Consider the following 20,372-nt stretch of genomic DNA (forward strand, 5'->3'; position numbering starts at 1 on the left):
TAGCTCTAGTAAAAAAGAAAAAAAGCTTGCTACATTTTTGTGTATATCACTGAAAAACCTTTGTAATATTTTCAGTTTGTACTGCTGCATTTGTATATTAATCTGTCCGTGAACTTTATTGCAATAGATTTCTTTCAACAGAAAAATATTGACAGTGTTAATTTTAAAATATAGAACTCATTTCTTCAGTGTAAATAAAATCACAATAAGATTACTGAAACCTCCATATTTAACTGAAAACCTCCTTTTAAAATGCATGTCTGTCCTGTAGTGTTTAAAAGAAGTCAACTGATTTTTCTCACTCTGTATTCATGTTATCTAATATTTTTTATTTTTCTGCAAATATACAGTTTTATAAGGCCATGCTTACAAGTTAAGAGTTTTGTGTTAATTTTGACTGGAGAAGCACAAAATCTAAATAAAGAATAAACACTAAAAGACCAAAAAGAAAACACACACATCCCATATCATATAGGTGCTTTGTTTGTTAAAAAAATTTATTCCAAAATGTTTTATACAAAGCTGTCTCAAAGGCTTTCTTTGGGTTTAAAAGTTTTAGATGCTAATGCAGGTTGTTGATTTCAAATAGAATATTACTGGTATTGCAAGATGGCAAGTGAGATCTGGAACCTAACTGGGTAACAGGGTACTTTGTGTAGATGAAAGAAAAAGATTAGAACCCCATGTCCCTGCTCCCCAAAGTATATTAATATATTTTATTAAAATACATTTTAGGTTTGTTTTGACATATTCTTTTTAAGAGCTTTGAAACACATTTATAACTGAATTTTAGATTTAAGCCTAAAAAAAGACTCATTGTGAAGCAAAATCTAAAACTACATTTTATTTTTATTTTTTTGTTTCTCTCTCACATCAATGTTTCTTTTTTTAATTAATTATTTTTTCAAATACATTTGTCTCTGCCTACCCCCCACCACTTTCCCTTGCCCCCTCCCTCCTTCCCTCCCTCAACTCTTCCCCTTTGGTTTTGTCCATGAGTCCTTGCTACATGTTCCTCGACTTTCCCCTTCTCTTCCTTTTCCCCCGCCCACCCCTCACTCCTTCCCTCTTGTCTCTGTTGGTTTCTTTTCCTTTCAGTGTTGCTGGTCTTATTTTCCTTGCATCTTTGTAAAACTACATTTTAAAATATTTCTTCCCATATTTGGCTTGTTGAAAATGACCTTTGAACACATCTACCGGTAGTCATCTTATTCTGAAAGAGCAAATTGTTTTTTGATAGCCACTGTTCCAAAAAAGCAGAAACTGTAACCCCTCTACACACTTACTTCACAAAGTGCTCACATGTATCCCCTGTATGGCAGTGCTGAACTCTGAAGTAACCGGAGAGTGAATCCTTTCAGATGCATCCAATTAGCCAGTGTCTAAAAAGAAACAAGTTCAACTTGCTTCATCCTTTTATTAGAGGAAATTCACGAGTTTCTGAAGATTGCAGTGTTAGCAAGAACAAGTTTGTCATTAGAACTATATGACCACTTCCCCACTCTTAAGCCTGTTTAAAGGAGTCCACTCAATAATTGCTGACTCAGTTTGCCTGCATTGTCAGAATTGAAGCCTGCCCCTAATTGCCCACTGCGTTGATTAGAAACAAACAACACAGGGACAAACTGATCACTTACTGGTCCCAGGTTTACCAAAGCGTGCTAATTTGGTCTAAAAGCTGTGCTTGTTGGGTCTGCAAAGGTTTACAGGGACGAAAGAAAAACCTTCAAATCTTAAGGCGACCGGCTCAAGGTCACTGAGGGAACGCTACATCTGACACTAGGCTCTTCAACTCCTGGGTCCAATAATCAATGGACCGAAGCCAAACGCGACACCATCCCAGGCGGAGTTTCAAAACTGCGTAGTAAAATAGCTAGTGGGGGCAGTGCTTTTGTACTCGAGCTAGAGTGAAATGAACGCAGTCCGCCGTTCTTCCATCGCTGTCTGACAGCATCCAGCAAACGGGTGTAGGGTTAAGGATAGCAGAACCCAGTTGTCCTTTCTCAGCTGTCTTTTGAGAGACTGGAATGGAGGAGGGCGAGGACCTCGGAGGGGGCGAGGGGTTGGGAGAGAGAACCGGCGGCAACTGAGTACAGGGCGAGGGGAAGGAAGCGGGTGTGTGCGTAAGGATGGGAAAGGGTGGGAGGAACGAGAACGAAACCCGAGGCCAAACTCAAGCTCGGAGCTTCCAGTGCCCGCTGCCTGCAAAAGGAGGCGAAAGCGACCAAACTGAGGGAAAAGCGGGAAGGAGGGGGAAGGGAAAGAACTAAGAAAAGAGGAAGGAAAGGCAGGAGGCGAAAAGGGAAGAGCGGCTGCAATTTCTGCGGCTGGCTCAGTAGGAGGAGCAAGAGGGGAAAGAGGAGGATCCAGAATCAGTCAGTCAGGGAGCCAGTGGGAGGTGGGGAAACAGAAGCTGGAGGAGGAGGATTAAAGATGGCCACCAACAGCTGCGGTGAACGGCAACAACCACTCACTTTCCGGGATGGTTTCTGCGGGTCGGCCCGGCCTTGATGGAGAGGAGAAGCCGGAGGAGCGCCGAGGCTGAGGCGGCGGCGGGGACCCAGCGAGGAGGAGGACGCGAGGAAACAGGGGCCCGGACAGAAGGGAAAGGCTGTAGCGTCGCTGCCCGGACCGCCTAGCGCCGCTGCCCGCCCCAGCTGACCGGTTCCCGCACCTCGCGGCCGCAGAATCAAGCCCGGTCCGCAGCCCCGTCCTCCGCAGCAGAGCTCCCGCGCCCAGCCGCGGGCGCGACGCGGCCCTCGCCGCCACCTCCCCGTCGCCAGCGCGCCCTCAGTGCGAAACCCCGGCCCGCGGCGGTCCCCGCTGCCGGCCAGGCCTGCCAGCCCTCGGTGAGTACCCTCAGCCTGGGTCCCTGCCCCCCCCTCCCCGCCCCCGCCCGGCGCGCCGCGGCCGCTTTGTTTGTACGGGTCTGAGGCGCTGCCCACTTGCGGCCCTGCGGCCGCTGCCCTTAGAGACGGGCCGTGGCCCAGCTGCCGTCCTCCCGTGGGACCGCGCTGCCCCCAGTCGCCAGCGCCGCTGCCATCTCGGCTGGTGGCCTGGCCTGTGTCCTCCACTGCGGCCTGGAGAGGGCGCCGTCGCGGTCGGGTCAGGGTCGGGGTCACGCGCCTTTGGTGGTGGGGATCGATGCTGGGGTGTTTTGGAGGTGGGGGTGGGGGAGGAGAGGACTGAACACTGGTGCTACTAAGCAGTGGGGGCGTAACCTGGCGGCCCAGGGATGGCGGGGGGCGGGGGAGGTCTGGCCTGGGCTCTTTCGGCGGAACCCGCGGGGTCTCCGCTCCCGGAGCCCCTAGCGTCGGGGCACAGCCCGGCGAGGCCTCCATCCCTCGGGCGCTGTCTCCAGGGTTGCGGGCCTCTCCTGGCTTATTCCCTGGCCCTGCTCTACTCCCACACTTTGTCCTGGAAACCTTTGGTTTATGGGAAGAACCAAAGATGCTCCTGTGTTCTGTGTTTTCCTATTTATTCTGTTGTACAGGGGATGCGGTGGCATCACAAACATTCCCGGTTACCGTGGGGTTTTAAAAGCAGGTGTGACCTTTCAGACCAAAAAGCGTTTGGCCCACCTGGCTAATGTTTGATCCTTAGGTGCATCATTTCATAGATTTTTACCCTTGAATTCTGAGACCTACAGTATTAGGTCTCCCTTTCACTGAAATAATCTGTTGAAACTTGATTGAAAGGATGTTGACTGTGTATGTGCAGCCTTACCCCGATTTCCCGTGCTTGAAAAATTGTTTCCTGTGGGGAAAATGGTGCTAATGCATAGGAAAAACTATTTCTTGTTCGGTAATGGCATGAGTTGGTTAATGCCAGCTGGGTATTGTAGTCTGAACACCAAACAACTAAAGAAAAAAAACCTTTTGAGATAGCAGTATATTCCCAGGTTGGAATTATATGATAGAAGGTTGAGAACAATTAATTTCCACTATGAGGCTTTATAACAAACATAACATAAAACAGAACCAACATAAGTTGGTTAATAAAAAAACTAGATGTAATACTAGTGCAAAGGTCTAGGAAAAAGTAAATCTAGCTGAAAAAGAGAAATAAAACTTTATCATGGGGCACTAAGAATAGGAATTAGCTTGGTATGTTTTTTATATTTAAAAGTACATAATACATTAGACTTAAACTCTACCTACAATCTTTGAGCATCAGTATGGCATGTTACACTTGGAACCACTCAATCTCAAGCAGCTAGAAATGTTTCTACTAGTTTTTCTGAGTGGAAATTGGTTCATGTAGAACAATTGTTTCTAACTTAAGTTTTCAGCAAAAAATGAGATGAACTAGAAAACAAGTTCTTTCTGGTCTTGTAATATGTTTTAAAAAAAGAATAAATGACACATTTCAATATTAGTTGGGATCTCTGTTTTGAAGATTCTTAAATTACACTGCTCAACTTTGCTATTTTAAGAGTTTACATCATGCATCCTTAATTTTATACAAGTTTTTCAGAAGGTCCTTGAATCCTCAATCTGTATGCAGAACATAGCATATACAGGCATACCTCAGAGATACGGTGGGTTTGGTTCCACACTACCATAGTAAAGCTCATCACAGTCTTTTTCCTGGTGGAGAGTCTTGCACACAAAACCCAACATCTGCAAGTGCAATAAAGTGCAAAAGAAAAAACAAAACAAAAACCAAGTAATCGCTGGAGTCATCATATTCTCAAAAAGATCTTTCTCCACAAAAGATTATGAACTACTGGATATATAATTAAAGAATAGATCTTTTATATTTGGAATGTTAAAATTCTTAGGATTAGATTTGAGAATTTTTATCTTTTAAATTATTTGTAAGAAATGTTTGTTATTGACAGTTTGGCACAGAGATACTTTTTTTCATGCATTCTTATGGAAGCTTTAGAAAAATGTCTGTTTTACAGATGAGGAATCTTTAGGGATGCCCATTCAAAGTCTTACAGAGAGTGGTAGGGCCAACATTTAAACCCAGACTGTCTAAAGTCAAAGCCTGCACTCCTAACAGCAAGGAAGCCTGCACTAGGCTTTTTGAGTCAGTTATAGCGTGCGTTTGATGTTAAAACGAGTAATTGATGTTTCGCTAAAATTGAAAAGTGAATCTGAGATGATCAAACACACAATATCATGGGATTTTAGAACCACTGACTCCAAGTAAGAAGAAACCTTAGTGATTAAACCTCTCTTGATGATTCTAGTCTGAAATCTTACCCAAAGTACGGCCATTTCTACAGCATCCTTGGCAGGATCATCCAGGCTCTGGTATTCATACTCCCTGTGATTACAAGTTCACTTCTTTTTTCAACATTTTTAATCTTTTTCTATTTATGTGAGTTAAAATCTGACTTCCTGATAAATCCACTGATACATTCTATTCCCTCCTGTGTATGTATAATGCATTCTTCTTCCAGAAAATAAATAAGAGACAAATGGCTCCTTTAATAGTTTTGTAGTCAGGTTTATTGAAGTATAATTTACATGTAGTGAAAGTGCTGGCAGATGTATACAGTTGGATGGTCATCACCACAGTCAAGATATAAAACTTTTCCGTAACGCCAAAAAGTTCTCATGGTGCTTTGTAGTCAGTCCTCTCCTTGTATCCCACCCCCCATGCAGCCACTAACCAATTAATGCCCCTATAGTTTTGTTTTTTCTAGAATATAATATAAATGAAGTCATACACTATGTAATCTTTTCTGGCTTCTTTCACTTAACATAATACTTTTGATATTCATTAAGTTGTTACATGGTACCAGAAGCTTGTTTGTTGGTGTGCTGATAAATACTGTTAACAACTTGCTCTCCAAAGGAAAAAAACCCCTGATTTGTAGCATTTGATAATTATTGCACTGTAAGTACTCTAATCATGGCCTATATTAAGCTACCTAAACCAGCTGGCAAAATTCCTATAAATTTAACAGTGGGCTCTCACCAGCTGATACCAGCCCACTCTAGCACACCACTGAGTTTGATCCTTTGTATTGTTGAGTAGCATTCTCTTCTTTTGAAGTACCACAGTTTGTTCATCTGTTTATGAATTGGACATTTGAATCCCAGTATTGGACAACTATGAGTAAAGCTTCTGTAAACAGTTATGTACTGGTACGTGTGTAGAGGGGACAGTGTTTCTGGGGTTTTTTTGTTGTTTTGAGTTGTACCTAGCAGTGAGGTTACTGGGTCTTGTAAGTGTATATTTATCAATGTCAGTAACTTTATATTGTGCAGCCAAACTGTTTTCTAAAATGACTGTACCATTTTGCATTCCTATCAGTAGCGATATAAGAATTTCAGTTGTTCTGCATCTTTGTCAACACTTAGTATTCTCTGTTACTAAAATGATAGCCCAGTGATTTTCAATCTTTTACATCTCGTGGCACATATAAGCTAAAATTTTGCAACACACCAAAAAAATCATTTTTTTGCTGATTTGACAAAAATATAGTTAAAATTTTGATTCATTCACACAGGACAGCTATTGTGTTAGTTGTTGTTTGTTGTTGTTTTTTTTTTTTAATTTGACAATCTAAGGAAAAGAGGTCAGCACCCCTGACTAAATAGTCAGGTATTGCATGTTTTAAAAATACTTGTGGCACACTGGTTGAAAATTGCTGTTACAGCCATTTGTTATACATGTATTGGTCTCCTTTAACTTTTTTACTTAATTTTTATTTTCAATATTTGAACCAACATAGTAAGTTTACGGCAGACATTGCTAAGTAATTCTTTTTTGGCTTGGTCATCAGTCATGATTTCACTATGAAGGCCATGGCACTTAAAAGAATGTTTCTTACTGTGCAGTTGTCTTTCGTATTATTAGAACTGCTTTTTAAAAAGGAATTACAATACTTAGCTGTTAACATTTTTTATAATGTGGTTTTCTAAAAAGCTATGTAAATACTGCTTTTTTAAGAAAAATTTAGGATTCTCAAATTAAAAAGCATTTTTTCAACTTTATTACGTAGCTCTAGATTCACATCTTTAACTGCTAATTTAGACGTAGCCACTGAGACGTTCCCACAGGCATGTCAACCTCAGCATGACCAAACCTTAGCTCATAATCTTTCCCTCCAAATGTCGTCTCTCTTCCACTCTTCTCAATTTGGGTAAATATCATCTACCTTGTCACAATATAAAAGCCAGACAGTCATCTTCTAATCCTTAGTCTTCCTCAATTTCCATATACAGTTAAGCATCAGATCAGGTCCAATTGCTTTTATCTTCTAAACATTTCTCTTATTCCACCCCCTCCTCCTCCAAGGCCTTTTATTAAGTCCTGTGTTTCTCTAATGAATTATTACAGTGGTCTTCTAATTGCTCTCTTTAACTCTACCCTCACCGTTTCTCATCAGTTCCCCTCACACTCTTTCCAAAATGAATTCTCTTCTTTTTCTTCTTTAATTTTGAAAAATATAAAATATAAAATTGTGGTATTCCAATATGCATTTTTCTCTCCTCAAAATCTTTTAATAAATTCTAAGTTGTTATCAAAGAGCCATTAAAGCATCAGGTCTTGGTCTATACAAAGCTCTGTATGACCTGGCTTCAGCGTCTCCTGTCTCATCCCTGAGAACCATTCTTTTGTTCATTCTTTAAAAAAAGATTTGTGTGCGTCTGCTATCTGCTCTGCACAGTGCTAGGTGATGGAGTTATGTAAAGGAGCTTAATTATAGTGGGGGGATAGATACCAGATGTCTATATTGTCAGTTGCCAATAAGTACCATGGAGAAACAAGGCTGGGTAAGGGAGTTAAGGGAGTACTAGGGTCCCGAGGTGTGGGCGGGGTTGCCATTTAGAAGGCTCTGTGAGAAGACCTCTCCGTTAAGGTGACATTTGAGCAGAGTCTTGAAGCATTTTAGAGGATGGGGTGATGGGAGGATTGGGTGAGAATTTTACATCTGAGAGAAGGGCAGGTGCTGATGCCATGAAGCCAGAGGGAGAACAGCCAGGGGTTAGCTGGAGGGAGGTGAAAACTGAGGTCAGGGTGGTGGAGGCACTGGCAGATGGTGGAGTCCAGTGTAAGGACTTTGACTTCTGAATTTGGTGAATTTCAGCTTAGAGTGTGCCTACCCTGGGCATAGACAGAGATGCATTCCTATCTCCTACCTGAAGCTTCTGAAGTGTGCCGCCCTCTTGTGCCCAAGAACCTTTCCTGCTACCCGGAATAATGCTGTGTTCCCTAAGCACCCTTTGTTGTACCGTACTTACTAGCTGCTTTGTTTGTCTCCCCTCCCAAGACTGAACTCCAAGATTTTATTTTTAACCTCTGAATTCCTATTTCATTGAATTAATGTCTGTTGAATTATGGAGTTGCTAAAAATGGGATTAATCATTGAAAACTGGGTAGGCAATAACCCAGCACTGTTGTGTAATGACTACTGGCTCATATGGATGTGTATTCTGTTTTGCTGCCTAGTGTATATGTAATGCCAGGGCAATGAACCATGTGTAATAGGTGCTCAGTAAATGCCTAGTCAATGATTGAATGCACATCTTTGTGCCAGCCTCTGCTATTTCTTGTACTTCCCTTAAACATGGGCAAGCTTCTCCCAAATCCCTTAACATGTTTCCCTAATGGCCTTATCCTTCCTCTGATTGGATGCTCAAGAAATGCCAAATACGTAGGAAATTCATTCATTTATTCTTTGTAAACAAATGTAGTAATAAATGTAGATAACTTCTCTCCAAGCTAAATAGATAGGGTTTATTTATAGTCATGTTTTCCTTTCACTGGTGGGAATTTATTGAGATTACTTTATTAGCCTCAATCATTAATAAACGAGACACTGGATAGGTAGGTCTAGAATATCATTTCTATAAACAACTCAGTAGGAGCCCTGCATAGTGTGAAAAGTCTAGTACCAGAAATAAAGTCAGCAGTATTTTCTTAGTGTGTTTCATTTGACTGAACAAGCAGTTATAGTTGATTTATTTACCTGACTTCTGGTATAGGCCTTTGGAGTGTTTTTGGTGTTCACCACCAAATCTTCGTGAGTGTCAGACTCTAGCACACACCGTTGAACCTCGGAATTCTAGGTATCCACTTAAGCCCACAACTGTTGCCTATAACTCCAACTCCCGCAGTCCTTACATCTCAGGCTTCCATGACCTGTCTAACCCGTACAGGGGATGGACATTGGGAGATCCTAATGGCTTTGAGCCTACTGGAGAAGGACATTGGGAGATCCTTAAGTATTGTATCTGCAGAAGCTGTAAGACTCGAGGCAAGACATTTAAGGTAATGTCTGTCAGTTATATGAGCCATTTTCTTCCATTCTGGGTCAACCAAAAATCACTATGTGCAATAGATTGTCTTGTGTATAATACATAAATAAATATTGGATTATTGATCTTCCATAGTGTTGTAATCCATTGTGAAAGCCTAGTGATATTTTTTTACTATATGAAATACTTTGTATATCTTAGCCCACTTAATGTGTGTACTATTGTATTTTGACCAATTACACTGTAATTTCACTAAGTGCTGAGTTTTTGCTTTGTTTTCAGTTTAGGGTTTTTTTTGTTTGTTTGTTTATTTTTTGTTTTTTAATGGTTATGTGTGAGTAGGTTCTTGGTTTTATTTCCCTAATAGAGTAGTCTTACTATTAAATTCCCACATAGGTTTTTTTTTTTTTAAGTCAAGGAAAATTATTAATGACTTGGGTTTGAGTTTGCTTCCATAAAGTTTTAAAAATTTTTGTCAATTTCTATTTGTATATAGTATATTAATTATTAAATGACTTGGCACAATATTAGTACATCTAGTTATTTTAAGTTTAATATATTATTGTTTTGTGATAGTCCACAAAAGAGCATGGTGGTCATCAAGCTTGAGACTTGAGAGTGTACTGTGCCAACTCTTTCTATCATTATACTGACCCTTTAGCAGATATGCCTAAGCCTTGGGAAAACTGAATCCCTATGTAGAGAGGTACTGTAATTATGCATTTTGGTGAGGCTGTAAGCTTAGATCAGTAACTTTAAATCAACTAGATATGTGTGAGGCCTCAGTGAATTTAAAGTACTATAATTATATTTGGGGGTTTAGAAAACTACTGACTGAAAACAAATAAACTAAGTATGGTTGTTTGATTCTTGTGAGTATGGCCTAATTTCTTTAAGGTATTCATTAGTACTACTTATAAAAGATAAGTGCCTATTTATAAGGACACTTTCAGAGACCCAATTTGAATTTTTGTATGTCTGCTGCTAGAGAGTTTTGTTACTATGAGCAGGTCACCTATCCTGTCTGGCCTCTGGTTCTTCATCTGTTGGCAGTCCTTTCCACATCAGGATCCTTAGAATAGTTATTATTGTATTCTGACACTAATTCCTTTAGCTTTCCTCCGTTTCTTAAGCCTGTGGTACTTAATTTGGAAGAGGGATCATGTTAGAGGGTGATTTTTGACAGGTGTAGTAGGTATGTCTTCAACACTTGATGAATTCGCTACAGTTTAAAATACAAGGCCTAGCTTCCTTCGCTAGTATGATGTTTATTCCTAGCTTGTTTCCCTCTGTTCTCCAGCCAGTATGGATTTAAAAGAGGTCAATTAATTTGCTATTAGCCTAAGAAGAATAGGAATCTGTCACATAGCCATTATCTGATATTAAAAGTCATGCCAAAATTATTTTGTATTAACTGCTATTTTCTTTAGTGGAGGGCAACTAATGTGTTTATTTGTGGAGAACCCTGTGGGCTTATTGCCTTACATTCACATGCATAAATTTTGCTTTATAAATTGCATAACTTAGAAGGTAATTAATTATTGTGAATAGGATCAACACTTTAAAAAGAATCCCACAAGTATTTCCTCAAGATATCTAAATCGCATAGTACATTTTTGAGTGTTTGTGTTTAGGAAAGCAGCTTACTTGTTTTAATTTCTCTAACATTTATTCAAACTGCATTACCTTACTGATATATATTTAAATTTTGAAGTGATTATAAACTCAGGAAGTTGCAAAAATTACTAGTAGAGTCTGATGTAACCTTCAACCATCACCCTTCACTCAGTAGTAACATCTTACATAACTGTAGTACAGTACTGACTTGTATTTCCTTGCTAAAACCATAATGATCTTGCTCATTTTTTAAAAAATGATGAGCAGTGACTGGTGTGGCTCAGTGGATTGAGTGCCAGCCCGTGAACCAAAGGGTCGCTGGTTCTATTCCCAGTCAGGGCACATGCCTGGGTTACAGGCCAGGTCCTCAGTGGAGGGTATGCAGGAGGCAACCACACATTGATGTTTTTCTCCCTTTTTCTCCCTCCCTTCCCCTCTCTAAAAATAAATAAAATCTTTAAAAATAAATAAATAAAAAAATGTTGACAAATACAAGAATGGTATTTTTAGTCTTAGAGGGAAGAGGTTAGGATGTACAAATTCAGATTCCATGCCTTGTTTCTGTAGGCAGCACACCAATCTATGTCTCTTCCCTGCATTTTCTATGAAAACGATGGCAGAAAACCAGGCAAATGGCTGATTATTTTCTAGCAGTTAGCTCACTCACAGCCTTAGTCATTTAAAATTGCAATTACATGGCATTTTCTAAATTCCTCTTTGTTGGACTTATGTATTTAATCATTGCTTACTGGGACCTTTTATTTTTTTGCGTGTAACAGAATATAAAGAAAAAGTATTGGGCAATTAGTCAAGAGATTTATTAAGTACCTCTTATTACTGTGTTGATTAAAGAGGACATACTGGAAAAGTATAAGGTGTGTTTATAGTGTAGTTGAATAAACAGCTATAGAACATCATCACGTGTTATATAATGTATTTCAACAAATTTTATTCTCTAACACATAGAAATAAGCATATAATTGGCCTTCATTCAACATTGAGTGAAGGAATGTACTTAAGTAATAAGCATGTTGTCAGAAAATTCTGTACGTCATGAGACGATGTTTACTGTCACCCCTAGGAATTCTAAAACTACTCATTATCAAGTGAAAGAATGATGATACATGTTTTATTATATTTCTTTATTCTCTTCACCCTAGAAAACCCTCAGTTAATTAATGATCAGATTGCCTTGTTTAAAGCCTGGGTCTTTCTGATTCTGAAGCCCAAGTTCTTTCCCTGTAGCACATTGCTCATTAAAACACAGTATTAGGTGATCTAGATGATAAATGTTATAGTTAAGTGAACAAGTATGAATTAAACTCTGTGTCAGTTTTTCAAAAAGTCATTGTGTATTGATTGGCTAATAATTTTTATTTCACTTGATTTATTTATGTAATGACTAGTGACTAAAGTATATCAAGTATAAGGGATTAAACTTGCTCTTAGGAACCTAGTTCTTATTACCCAAAATGATGATACACTGTAAATATACTCTAAAATGATGCTGTAATATGTATTAATCATTCTAAAAGCTTTTTCCTAAATATTTATGAAATCTTTTATTGTGTGCTATACTGGGTACTATGGGAACTACATGGATAGTTCTGCTCTCAATAACTTCATAATATAGTGGAGATAAAATAGATGTATAAATAATTTAACATTAGTCTGTCTCAAATGTACCAAAGTTCTGTGGACACTTAGCAAGTAGAAAAATAGTTTTAGTTGAAATGATTAGGGGAAGCCTAAGGTGTTTGATCTGAATATCAGGGGTATTTATAGAATTTTTTTGGTGAAAACTGAAATTTACTTGTATCAGAATTATAGAAAATTATAAAATCAGTAGATTTCACCATCAATAATTCAGATGGAAAAAATGTTTGTCTGAATTTATTATTTAAATAATAAAGATAAAGATTAGGGCCCTGGCCAGGTAGCTAAGTTGGTCAGAATGTCCCCACAATATGTCAAGGTTGTAGGTTCGATCCCCTGTTGGTGCACATGCGAGTGTCAACCCATGAATGCATAAATAAGTGGAACAACATCAGTTTCTTTTTCTCTCTCCCCCTCCCTCCCTTAGTTGCCTTCTCCCTCTTTCTCCTTCCTCTCTCTCTGAAATCAATACATTAGAAATTTAAAAAAAGTTGAGGATTAGAAATAAAGTAAAACACTTAGAGAAGACCATGCTTGTAATATGAAAACCTTACTTTTGTTTCTTAAGCATTTAACAACTAGGTCATCATGAAAATTGTACTTAATATGACTTCTCTAGCATGTATTCTTTTTAAAGATAATTTGGTCTGTTGGATCAAAGACAGATGTGCTTTATAGATTGCATTTTATTTGCCACTAATTTATTGCTGTTTCATTATTTCTGGAGTTCTGATATTTAAAGTCTTTCTACTATCTCTAAGGGAAATATCCTTGAAAAAGTTATCTTGACTTTGCCAAGCTCAGCATTGCTAAGAGGTAGCTGTTGGAGGCGGCTTAAAGAAGAGGTTGGAGAAAAAAGAAAAGGACAACAGGAGTGAAACAAAATAGTGGGGAAGGAGAGAAAGAGGGAGAGGAAATGAGAGTTCTCTTTAAAGGGGGATTGTTCTGCTTTGCGTCATTTAGTGTAGCAGAGGCTGACCTGTGCCTAGTAAAACCTGAGGCATTTTTGAAAGCTGATTTCTGCATCAAACCTATATAAAAGGCAGACAGTCTTGATTTAATTTTAGTTATACAATAAGTATTAATGAAAAATGGTGTCATGACATGTGTTTGTGTTCTCCACCTCCTTTCCACAGAGACCTAGATTTAAATCTGAGTCACTAGAGTAAATAAATAAGTTCAGTGATTCCCAGCCTGTGGTAGGTTACATAACCACCATAGGAGTTGGCTTAGGTGTTTACACTTTAAGGAGGGGGTGAGGAAGCCAGAAAAGACATGGCAGCTGCTGAAAAGCCACTAAGGCCACCATTACACCTGACATGCACTTGTGTGGCTGGGGCAGGGCAGGGGAAATATGCTGAATAGCCTTGGTGAGATGACAGTACTAGTGATCTCGGTTCATAGCCTGGAGAAGAGCATCGTATTTTTTTAGAAAGTATATTCTTTTTTTTCCTCTTTATGAATTTTCATGTGCTTTGAATTTCCTCAACCTAATACTTTCATAAAAAATGGGCCACTTTTGACTGCTGAGTGACAATATTGAAAGATCTTTATAAAGACCCTCATATTCTAGCCTTTTTTCTTTCTACTCTGCTTGTTGACATCCTCTGTAATGCAGAGTTGAAGAGCTCATAGTGTTTGGCATATCCGAATGTCGTCTGACAAAGCATTGTTCCAGTCCAGTGCAGTTCTGTTCAGCAAGCACTATTTTAATGGAAGATTGGTTGCATTCCTACACCTAATGGTTACTTTGGTGGTGTTAAGCTTATAGATACTAATCATACCTGTGTGTGCTTTCTTCAGTTTTGTTAAAGTTAGAAATGCTCTTACATAGCATGTAGGTTGCATTGATTTTGGTATTTTTAAAATTTTTTGCCTAAGTAGCAGTGGTATTATACACAGGGTTTGAGTCAGACTTTTGCATTTTATCATCTGTTATCATTAACAGATCAGTAAAAAGTCTTATTTTTATTAAAAACTTTAAAGATGGCAAAGTGACTAGTAAACAGTTGCCGTGGCTTATTGGAGTTTTCCCATCCAATCTATTTCCTTCATGAGCATTCAAGTCACTATAACATCTCCATGAACAGCAGTTTAGAAACTAAATACAGTGGCTATAACTCATTCCTAGATGCCTGAAATAGAAAAGTCATACCAAAATAAACAAGTAGTGAAATGGATTTTTGAAAATTAAATATTAAACATAGTGTTAGATTAAGGAAAGACCTATAGTAATGTAAAATTAGACTTGAGGAACATAATTGCCTGATGAAAAGGTAAAAGCACATGAAATTAATCCATGGTATGAGATCCATTTTGCATTATGCTTATTATTCAGAGTTATCTTTGGAAAAGGGGACTTAGAACTCACTTGGTTTTCTTTTTCTTTTTAAATTAATTAATTTATTTTTTCAAATACATTTGTCTCTGCCTACCCCCCACCACTTTCCCTTGTCCCCTCCCTCAACTCTTCCCCTTTGATTTTGTCCATGAGTCCTTGCTATATGTTCCTTGACTTTACCCTTCCCTTCCTTTTCCCCCGCCCCCACTCCCTCCTTCCCTCTCGTCTCTGTTGGTTTCTTTTCCCTTCAGTGTTGCTGGTCTTATTTTCCTTGCATCTTTGTATTGTTGGTTAGGTTCCACTTACAGGTGAGATCATATGGTATTTGTCTTTCGCCCCCTGGCTTATTTCGCTTAGCATAATGCTCTCTAGTTCCATCCATGCTGTCGCGAAGTTTAGTTTAGTTCTTTCTTTCTTTCTGCTGCGTAGTATTCCATTGTGTAAATGTACCATAATTTTTTGATCCAGTCATCTACTGATAGGCATTTAGGTTGCTTCCAAAACTTGGCCATTGTAAATTGTGCTGCTATGAACATTGGGGTGCATAGGTTCTTTTGAATTGGCGTTTTGGGATTCTTAGGGTATAGGCCCAGCAGGGGAATCACTGGATCAAAAGGCAGTTCCATTTTCAGCTTTTTGAGGAAATTCCACACTGCTTTCCACAATGGCTGCACCAGTCTGCATTCCCACCAACAGAGTACTAGGGTTCCCTTTTCTCCACAGCCTCGCCAGCACCTGTTGTTTGTGGATCTGTTTATGATGGCCATTCTGACCGGTGTGACGTGGTACCTCATGGTGGTTTTGATCTGCATTTCTCTGTTGGCTAGTGATGCCGAGCATCCTTTCAAATGTCTCTGGGCCTTCTGTATCTCTTCCTTGGAAAAGCGTCTGCCCAGGTCCTTTGCCCATTTTTTGATTGGATCATTTGTCTTCTTGGAGTGGAGTCGAGTGAGTTCTTTATATATCTTGGAGCTCAAACCTCTATCTGGTGTATCATTAGTGAATATATATTCCCATACGGTTGGCTCCCTTTTCATTTTGCTGATGTTTTCTTTAGCTGTGCAGAAGCTTCTTATTTTGATGAGGTCCCACTTGTTTATTTTTTCCTTTATGTCCCTTGCTTTAGGAGACATATCAGTGGAAAAAGTTGCTGCGTGAGATATCTGAGAGTTTCCTGCCAATGTTCTCCTCTAGGACTTTGATGGTGTTGCGACTTATATTTAAGTCTTTTATCCATCTTGAGTTTATTTTTGTGTATGGTGTCAGCTGATGATCCAATTTCAATTGTTTGCATGTAGCTGTCCAGCTCTCCCAACACCCTTTGTTGAAGAGGCTATTATTCCTCCATTTTATGCTTCTGCCCCCTTTGTCGAATATTAGATGCCCATAGAGACCTGGGCTGATTTCTGGGCTTTCTATTCTGTTCCACTGGTCTATGGGTCTGTTCTTGTGCCAGTACCAGATTGTTTTGAGTATAGTGGCTTTGTAGTATAGTTTGATGTCCGGTATTGTGATCCCTCCTACTTTGTTTTTCTTTCTCAGAATTGCTGCAGCTATTCGGGGTCGTTTATAGTTCCTTATATATTTTTGAAATGTCTGTTCTATTTCTGTGAAATATGTCATTGGTATCTTAATAGGGATTGCGTTGAATCTATAAATTGCTTTGGGTAGTATGGACATTTTGATGATAGTAATCCTTCCAATCCATGAGCACTGTAAATGCTTCCATTTATTTGTGTCTTCCTTAATTTCTTTCTTCAATGTTGTATAGTTTTCTGCATACAGGTCTTTTGCGTCTTTGTTTAAATTTATTCCTAGGTACTTTATTTTTCTTCTTGCTATATCGAATGGTATTTTTTTTCTGATTTCTTCTTCTATTTCATTGCTGGTGTACAAAAATGCCTTTGATTTCTGAATCATTTGGTTTTCTTTGAGTAAGGTCCTCCCTGGCAGTCATCATTCCACGGTAGCTGTATTGCAGTATGAGCTGAATACAGTTGACACTCCTTTATTAACCATCTGAATCCTTTGTTTTTTTTTTTTTTCATTCAACACGATTTCTATTAACTGCTTTGTGTGTTGAAATATTGAGATGATAAGATACTAATCCCCCTTTCAAAGAGCTAGTTTAACTTATGAACAGATATTCAGTAATATGGTAGTGATATTGTTTGAGACTTCATTGGCTTCCTTCATAGCCCCAGTATTTGGAGTTCCTTAATATCCATTGTACTTGTTCTTACTGTAGATCTTTGGCTTCTAAGGAGCCTGAGGTAAACACATCCCTTTTCCCTGTAATCTTGGACTGCTTTGCAGTTTTTACTTAAAATCACGATGATCCCATTTGTGGCTTGATTGTTGGGAATCAAGGTAGAGAAATCCAGGAAAGGGACAACTTTTATAAGGGGGTAGTATTAATAATAAAGCTAGATTATGGAGAAGGTGATAGGAATCCCATTTTTGGCACTAAGTGGAATTAGAAATTTAATTAAGTTTCATAAACAATTCAGCATTGATCAAAAGATACTAATTTGTATGAGTACGTATAGACACTGTTTTACTGCTTGGTAATGTATTTGTTTTGTGTCAAGAAATTACAGCTAGAACTCTTGGGGATTAGATGGTTGTTTCTATATGCTATAATAGAATATATTTACAAAATAAAATGTCATTTTCTTTTTTCCTGCTTTTAACAGTATAACCTGGTGATTAAAAAAAAATGCCACATACATGTCTAGGAATATTATGAATATGTTCTTTTAATATTACTGTTTTACAAACTTTCCGATTCATACCATTCAAAACATATTTTTCGTTTATCTGTTTAATTCCTTTGTTTTTAAATTCTGTAAATTTGCTTACTTTTACCACATCTCAATAGTTGGTAAGGTTTTTGTTGCATTCGTGATATGACAGAGTATAGTCAAGTTTAAGAGTAAGGCAGAGGTTACCATTGTACAAGGACAGACTAGAATGAGTTCACACTTTGAAATAGTGCTGCATGTTAGAGCCAATCTGCCGTATGCTGCCGGTGTTGAGGAAAGGTTCTCTTTCATAAGCCATGTCAAGAGTAGAAAAGCCAGAGAGCCATTCACACAGTCTATTGTAAATGGGATTCAAGGTGGAGAAGTACATGGAATCTTGAGAGTGAGGGAGAGAATCAGAATGAATGAGTACATACATGTATACATATATTTATTTGAATGGCCTGCAGAGAATTTTGTTTGTGGTTACTTGGTTACTGAGCTCTAACTAATGGCCAGGTACCAGTCCTTGGCATTGGGACTGGTAATTGAAAACAGGGATCCCAATCCTAGGATGACACAAAGCAGGAGCCAGGCTAGGAACCTCCAAAAGTGTCAAAACAGAAATTTAGTTATAATTACTTGTAAAAACAGGGCTGGAACCGCAGAAAGTGTAGGAGTAGAATAGAGAAGGTATGACAACAAGCTAGGAATTCTAGTCATCTAACTTGGCCATAAAGGCTGGGTGAATATATGTTAATGATAACTTGACCTAGAATTAAAGGTTGGGCCTGAAACTACTTAAGTATCTCGTGTCATAAATCTGTAGTGGTGATCCAGAATTTGAGTGATAGAAGAAGCAAGGCACATAGAGAGCAGAAACAGTCTGGGCTTACCGTTCTTTTATATACTATGGAGTGTTTTTTAAGGAGGAAATTCATTTCCATTGTTAATCAGTAATCATTTAGTTTGCCGTATTGGCACTGGTGGGGCATCACGAGATGTAGAGAATTGCTGATGCTTCATAATGATGTCTTAACAGGAAGCTGCTGCTGAACTGCTGCTAAAATGAACAAACTGAAGCCTCAGAGTAAATATGCTTTCTTGCAGAATAGGAGGATGTAAAAAAGCATGTTAGGCATGAGGGTTCTAATGTCACAATTCTGAAGGCAATAGCACACTGTGTTAAGAGTTTAGTTTTTGAGTAGGGTAAGAGGGAGCACCAAAAATGTATGAATATGATAATTTGACATTAAAATGAGAACCTTCTACACCTTTTCTTTAACTTATTAGCACTTTTGGGGTTGTCACCCTTTATGCTAGTGAGCATCAATTTACTACCATAAGGGGTGACAACAGGCATTTATGAAACCCATACTGGAAATTGAATGATGAAGTGAACAAGTTGGGCCTGCACAGAAGAAACCAGAGGAGCTCTAGGAATCTCATCAGCAGGAGTTTTTATACCTTCTTTCTAGACACCCCTGCCATAAATGTGACTGTGCTCTAAAGATTTAGTCTCTGCCTTGCCTTTTCAATTTTTGTATTCCAACAAGAAAGGATGAGATTAGCCCTGTTTGGGTCAGGTATCTGTCTCCCAGAGCCAGGGCACCCAGGGTCTTGATGTATAGTGATAGCCCTAGGCATCTACCCCTGCGTGTTGGGGACCATCCCCAAAGAAGAGGAAATCAAAGCTTGATTGCTCGTAGGAGGTGTCTAGATGACCCCACCCTTTATAATTTAACCATCCCTTTCACTTTCTCTTTTTCCCCCGCTTTTCTCCCTACTTATATAAAGGTAGAGATAACCCTGCTACCCCATCTGTGCACGTTTGCTACTAGGAGAATAATCTAAATGCAAGCTGAGGTACCAGCTAAGAGGCAGCGCCATAGGGCTACTGATTCTGGGTGATATGCTGCCCTTCATTCTACTGTGATTCTTGATATTTTACAACCTAAATTTAATTCCTGCCGACTTGCCATCTGCATGATTAGGGTAAAGGAAAAGGAAATGAAATTATTTAAAGAGAAAGATTGGGGAGGGGTACTTACTGCACACCAGTGACTAGTAAGGAAATAAATGGTGGCTACAATATATAGTTTTGCATCAGTGCACAGACCCTAATCTGTTTCCCTTCAGATTTTGTATTTCTCTTACCTTCTGCTCATCAAGTACCTTGGCTCATTAGGTTCTCTTCTGAACAAGCTGAGCCAGTCCTTCCTTCCTGAAAGGGTCTGGCCTGGTAGTTCCAACTGTTTAGAATTGTGATGGTCTGCCACCAACTTTCACACTCTGTGCAGTACCACCAGAAAGTACTCTGGGAATCCCCTGCATTCTTCTCATGGTCTTTCAGCCCTGGCCCCCACCAAAGGTATAGTAGCAACCTCTCTTTTCCTTGGTAGGCAGGAACAGTCACCCAATTCTGTAGCCTTTATTTTTGCTTATTTTTCTACTGTTGTGAGGAAATCAAGCTGAACACTATAAGCTCAGCTTTCAACATAATGAGAACAGTTATTTTATCTCTTGCTGTAAGTACTTTTCCCTTGGGAACTAAAACTGCTGGATCAGCAGATTCCAGAGTTCTTGAGACAAGAATTCTTGAAACAAGAAGCAAAACGCTATCATTGTTTAATTCCCACATCCAGTGTATCCTGGAGATGGGAGGCATTGAATATTGGTTAGTGGTTCAGAACCTATTTTATATCCTGCAGGACGGTACCCCAACTTACTTTTGTGTAGTGATGCCAGCAGAGGCAAATTCAGAATTGGTGTGTATTGTGAGGACCAGTC

At 39.1% G+C, this 20,372-nt stretch overlaps 1 protein-coding gene across 2 annotated transcripts in view; it reads left to right on the forward strand.

Moving 5' to 3' along the window:
* Nucleotides 1–2,347: 2,347 nt before the first annotated feature.
* Nucleotides 2,348–20,372, forward strand: part of WDFY3 (WD repeat and FYVE domain containing 3) — a 271,717-nt gene continuing 253,692 nt past the window's right edge. For both annotated transcript variants that reach the window (XM_054591789.1, XM_054591790.1), the window contains exon 1: nucleotides 2,348–2,849. The gene's annotated coding sequence lies outside the window, so the exon portion shown is untranslated. The remainder of the gene's footprint in view (nucleotides 2,850–20,372) is intronic.

This window comes from Pteronotus mesoamericanus, unplaced genomic scaffold (genome assembly GCF_021234165.1).
Source record: "Pteronotus mesoamericanus isolate MK-2021 breed Mesoamerican mustached bat unplaced genomic scaffold, CSHL_Meso_final scaffold_232, whole genome shotgun sequence".
Lineage (NCBI taxonomy): Eukaryota > Metazoa > Chordata > Mammalia > Chiroptera > Mormoopidae > Pteronotus > Pteronotus mesoamericanus.